Below are 6567 nucleotides of genomic sequence, written 5' to 3' on the forward strand. Positions count from 1 at the left end.
ATGCTCATTGGAGCATTTCAGATTTTGGATTTTTGAATTAGGGATGCTCAACAACTAAGTATAATGCAAATATTTAAAAATTGGAAAAAATTCAAAATTGGAAACACTTCTCATCCCAAGTATTTCAGATAAGGGATGCTCACCCTGTAAAACTTGAATATTCTTGTTAGAAAATTAGATGTTATGAATGAGATGAATATACCTGTATTTAGTTTGTTTTTCTGTTTTAAGAAACTAAATGTTCAAAGATTATTAGCATACACTTAATTACAGAGATGTTAAATACTAATTGGATTGTGACTCTGATTTTATTTTCATCTAGATTATTTTGATTTACCTATGACATTATTTCATATCACTACTCATAGGGAGCCTACCTTTTTGCTTGGTAGTGAGTGTGAAGCAGCTGAAAGAAATGGAGATATCTGAGAAACTACCAGCTGGTAACCAATATATACACTTGAGATACAGCTATGTATTTTTCAGATTGGAACAGTAAGTGACTATAGGATCCAAAACAGAAAATTTGGTGTTAAATCCCCCATAAATATCTTGTGTGATAGCATATTTTAAGATTGCTGAATTCATGGGGGAAAAAAGCATACTGCTAAACCAAAATGCATGAGTACAGTTGAGAAGTTAAAAAGTTATATTCCTGTTTTTGAAATTTTACCCCAAATTTTGACAACAGCAAAACTTCTTGGTTAAGTTTATTAGATTAAAAATATTGCTAAAATCAGGCTAAATATGCATGCAAAGTTCCTTCTGATAAAAACTGGCAAAAAAAACATTAGAAATCAATAGAATTATAAACTAGATCATGCCTTGAGCTACGAAAGATGAAATGACCGTCACTAGTAAACTGATAGGCACGAATTCTCAATAGGCAGTGACTTACTTATGTTAAAAGATGGAAGAAACATAGATCAGTGTAGTTCAAGCCCTTCACAAATGTTATAAACCAAGAAATTGAGGTGCAAAGTGGTTGCGTGACTTGCCCAAGGTCCCATGACTTGTTAATGGCAGAGCCAGGCTGGAATTTGACCCTGCATTCCAGGAAAGAGCACCTTTATTATTACCATGCCAGACCAGCACCAAAATTCCAGGACTGCTTTTGCAAGTGTTATATTTAACCAGGGTTCTTAATTACTAGCTGGTAAGGAATTTGCATAGAACCATATGGATGTAGATCAAAATCACATGATTAAATGTTTCACAAGTGGTGAATTACATATATGTGTACATATATACATATATGTGTGTATATATATGAATGAGAGAATTAAAATTACTTGAAAAATATATTTACTTTACAAAAAAGCCTTGGGATCATCTATTGAGGTGAAAACAGTGATGTCATGGAAAGATTACCAGATGTCTACAGGAACTGACCTCTCATCTTGCCCTGCCATGCATTGGCTGTGGAATTGCTTCATTCTCCAGTCAACAAAACGGGGATGTTGATGACTGCTCTACCGCCAAGAAACACTCTAAGGATAAATAAAATAGAATAAGTGGGATGTTCTGAGGGTTTCTAACAGGGGGACCCGCCCCCAATATTTCAACATAGCTTCTTTCTATTTTCCATAAGTGTCAGCTGGCTGAGAAATAAAGAGAAAGAGTACAAAGAGAGGAATTTTACAGCTGGGCCTCCAGGGGTGACATCACGTATCAGTAGGACCATGATGCCCATCTGAGCCACAAAACCAGCAGGTTTTTATTAAGGGTTTCAAAAGGGGAGGGGGTGCAAGAACAGGGAGTAGGTCACAAAGATCACATGCTTCAAAGGGCAAAAGGCAGAACAAAGATCATATGCTTCTGAGGAAACAGGACAAAGGGCAAAAGGCAGAACTTTTGATAAGGGTCTATGTTCAGCAGTGTATGTATTGTCTTGATAAACATCTTAACAGAAAACAGGATTCGAGAGCAGAGAACCATTCTGACCTCAAATGTACCAGGGCGGGGTTTTTCCCCACCCTAGTAAGCCTGAGGGTACTGCAGGAGACCAGGGGTATTTCAGTCCTTATCTCAACCACATAAGACAGACACTCCCAGAGCGGCCGTTTATAGAACTCCCCCCAGGAATGCAATTCTTTTCCCAGAGTATTAATGTCAATATTCCTTGCTAGGAAAAGAATTTAGTGGTATCTTCCCTACTTGCACATCTGTTTATAGGCTTCTGCAAGAAGAAAAATATGGCTCTTTTTGCCCGAACTCACAGGTAGTCAGACTTTATGGTTGTCTTCGTTTCCCTGAAAATCGGTTATTCTGTTCTTTTTCAAGGTGCACTGATTTCATATTGTTCAAACACACATGTTTTACAATCAATTTGTACAGTTAACACAATTTTAGTGGTCCTGAGGTGATGTACATCCTCAGCTTACAAAGATAACAGGATTAAGAGATTAAAGTAAGACAGGCATAAGAAATTATAAAAGTATTAACTTTGGGAACTGATAAATGTCTATATTAAAATGAAATCTTCACAATTTATGTTCCTTTGCTGTGGCATCAGCCAGTCCCTCCGTTCAGGGTCCCTGACTTCCCGCAACAGGTTTCATACCTTCCTAAAAGAATTAAAATAGGAGAATTAGGTTTTAGACTGCAACTTGTTTAACTTATGTTGCTGATGACTACAAGTTTTCTTGTAGTTATGAGTCAGTGATTCTCAGGAATTCCTTTTTGCACCACTTAACCTTTAAACTGTTTTCTTTGTTGAACCTTAGATTTAGAAGACTGATAAATCACCTAGAGATTTCTCTTCTCAGTTCAAGTACCCCCTCTTAGAAATGCTGATAAAAAACTTATTCCTGTGCAAGGTGGTTTATTCGATGGTTGACAAGCCACAACATAGAAAAACGTTCATGTTATTGAACAAAAATTTATCTGTGTAATATTTTTGTCATTCATTTTTATTTTATTTTATTTTTAAATTTTCTGTAGGTTATTGGGGTACAGGTGGTATTTGGTTACACGAGTAAGTTCTTTAGTGGTGATTTGTGAGATTTTGGTGTGCCCATCACCCAAGCACTATACAAAGTACCCTATTTGTAGTCTTTTATCCCTCACCCGGCTCCCACCCTTCTATCCAAGTCCCGAAAGTCCATTGTATCATCTTTATGCCTTTGTGTCCTCATAGCTCCCGCATATAAGTGAGAACATACCATGTTTGATTTTCCATTCCTGAGTTAATTCACTTAGAATAATAGTTTCCAATCTCATCCAGGTCACTGCAAGTGTCATTAATTAATTAATTAATTAATTATTTTTTGTTCTCCATTTGCTTGATAGATCTTCCTCCATTCCTTTATTTTGAGCCTATGTGTGTCTCTACATGTGAGATGGGTCTCCTGAATACAGCAAACTGATGGGTCTTGACTCTTTATCCAGTTTGCCAGTCTGTGTCTTTTAATTGGACCATTTAGTCCATTGACATTTAAGGTTAATATTGTTATGTGTGAACTTGATCCTGTCATTATGACATTAACTGGTTATTTTGCTCATTAATTGATGCAGTTTCTTCCTAGCATCGATGGTCTTTACATTTTGGCATGTTTTTGCCATCATCTCAGCCCAAAGTCTCCTTAAGCTTATAAGCAACTTCAGCAAAGTCTCGGGATACAAAATTAACATGCAAAAATCACAAGCATTCTTATACACCAGTAACAGACAAACAGAGAACCAAATCATGAATGAACTTCCATTCACAATTGCTTCAAAGAGAATAAAATACCTAGGAATCCAACTTACAAGGGATGTAAAGGACCTCTTCAAGGAGAACTACAAACCACTGCTCAGTGAAATCAAAGAGGACACAAACAAATGGAAGAACATACCATGCTCATGGATAGGAAGAATCAATATCGTGAAAATGGCCATACTGCCCAAGGTAATTTATAAATTCAATGCCATCCCCATCAAGCTACCAATGAGTTTCTTCACAGAATTGGAAAAAACTGCTTTAAAGTTCATATGGAACCAAAAAAGAGCCCGCATTGCCAAGACAATCCTAAGTCAAAAGAACAAAGCTGGAGGCATCATGCTACCTGACTTCAAACTATACTACAAGGCTACAGTAACCAAAACAGCATGGTACTGGTACCAGAACAGAGATATAGACCAATGGAACAGAACAGAGTTCTCAGAAATAATGCTACACATCTACAGTCATCTGATCTTTGACAAACCTGAGAAAAACAAGAAATGGGGAAAGGATTCCCTATTTAATAAATGGTGCTGGGAAAATTGGCTAGCCATAAGTAGGAAGCTGAAACGGGATCCTTTCCTTACTCCTTATATGAAAATTAATTCAAGATGGATTAGAGACTTAAATGTTAGACCTAATACCATAAAAACCCTAGAAGAAAACCTAGGTATTACATTCAGGACATAGGCATGGGCAAGGACTTCATGTCTAGAACACCAAAAGCAATGGCAACAAATGCCAAATTGACAATTGGGATCTAATCAAGCTAAAGAGCTTCTGCACAGCAAAAGAAACTACCATCAGAGTGAACAGGCAACCTACAGAATGGGAGAAAATTTTTGCAATCTACTCATCTAACAAAGGGCTAATATCCAGAACCTACAAACAACCCAAACAAATTTACAAGAAAAAAAGCAAACAACCCCATCAAAAAGTGGGCAAAGGATATGAACAGACATTTCTCAAAAGAAGACATGCATACAGCCAACAGACACATGAAAAAATGCTCGTCATCACTGGCTATCAGAGAAATGCAAATCAAAACCACAATGAGATACCATCTCACACCAGTTAGAATGGCAATCATTATAAAGTCAGGAAACAGCAGGTGCTGGAGAGGATGTGGAGAAATAGGAACACTTTTACACTGTTGATGGGATTGTAAACTAGTTCATCCATTATGGAAAACAATATGGCGATTCCTCAAGGATCTAGAACTAGAAGTACCTTATGACCCAGCCATCCCATTACTGGGTATATACCCAAAGGATTATAAATCATGCTACTATAAAGACACATGCACCCGTATGTTCACTGCGGCACTATTCACAATAGCAAAGACTTGGAATCAACCCAAATGTCCATCAGTGACAGACTGGATTAAGAAAATGTGGCACATATACACTATGGAATACTATGCAGCCATAAAAAAGGATGAGTTTGTGTCTTTGTAGGGACATGGATGCAGCTGGAAACCATCATTCTCAGCAAACTATTGCGAGAACAGAAAACCAAACATCGTATGTTCTCACTCATAGGTGGGAACTGAACAATGAGATCACTTGGACTCGGGAAGGGGAACATCACACACTGGAGCCTATTATGGGGATGGGGGAGAGGGGAGGGATTGCATTGGGAGTTATACCTGATGTAAATGACGAATTGATGGGTGCTGACGAGTTGATGGGTGCAGCACACCAACATGGCACAAGTATACATATGTAACAAACCTGCATGTTATGCACATGTACCCTAGAACTTAAAGTATAATAATAAAAAAATTTTAAAAAGTTGAAAATCAGAAAAAATAAAATAAAATAAAATACTTCTTTTTCTGTGAAAAAAAAAATATATAAATTAGCCAAGCATGGTGATGTGCCTGTAGTCTCAGCTATCGGGAGCCTGAGGTGGGAGGATTGCTTGAGCCTGGGATGGGGAGGTTGCAGTGAGCCAAGATTGTGCCGTTGCACTCCAGCCTGGGCAACAGAGCAAGATCCTGTCTCCAAACATGTATTATAAAAACATATGTGTATATATATATATATGGCATGTGATTATATAATGCATAGTAACTATTAAGTAAATGTAAGCTATTGGTATTAATAGTCTCTCCTTTTTTTTTTTGGCCTTATGTTTATCTCAAATAACTTATATTTTCTTTGTTTTGGGCCTGATTTCTATATGAAGAAATAGTTTTGAATTATCTCCTGGTGTATTAGCTTTCTCTCTCTAATTTTAAAATTCAAATATTCATAAACATGCATTCTGTGGTTTTCATGTTTTTGACAAAAATATTGAACAGGAAAGAGCAAATCATAAATTCTTGGAGTTTGCCTTTTAAGGTTGAAGTCAAGTCTTTGGCCAATACTCTTTGGGTGACATTGGATGCCTAACTGTGAAGCAAAACACTAGTCATCTTGCTCTTACCTGGCTCTCATTCCTCCATCTTAACAACAAAAAGTGTGCATGACAATATTTGGCGAATGCTATGCTAAAACCAAGGCATACCATGTACATGCCTTCCTCCTGACACACAGGCAACCAGATCTAAGAAAAGAAACGAGACTGGTTGTCATGACTTGTTCTTACTTAATTCACATTGATTAATATTTGTTTACTGTATCTTGCTTACAGATCATCTATTTTAGAATTTTGTTTGGCGTCTGCGTGAGGCTCATCAGTTTATACACAGATCTCATGTTTTCACTATTTTTAGAAGTAGAAACATTTTCTAGCCATTAGTCACCTTTTCCGTTCTCCTTGATTCTCAGGAACAGTTCTCTGATCTCATCTGCAAACTCTTTTGATACTTTGGGATAGAATTGTATTAAACTGAAGTTTTGAAGTCATTTAGAGTAAGT

This window comes from Trachypithecus francoisi, unplaced genomic scaffold, assembly GCF_009764315.1.
Source record: "Trachypithecus francoisi isolate TF-2019V2 unplaced genomic scaffold, Tfra_2.0 Lachesis_group4, whole genome shotgun sequence".
NCBI lineage: Eukaryota > Metazoa > Chordata > Mammalia > Primates > Cercopithecidae > Trachypithecus > Trachypithecus francoisi.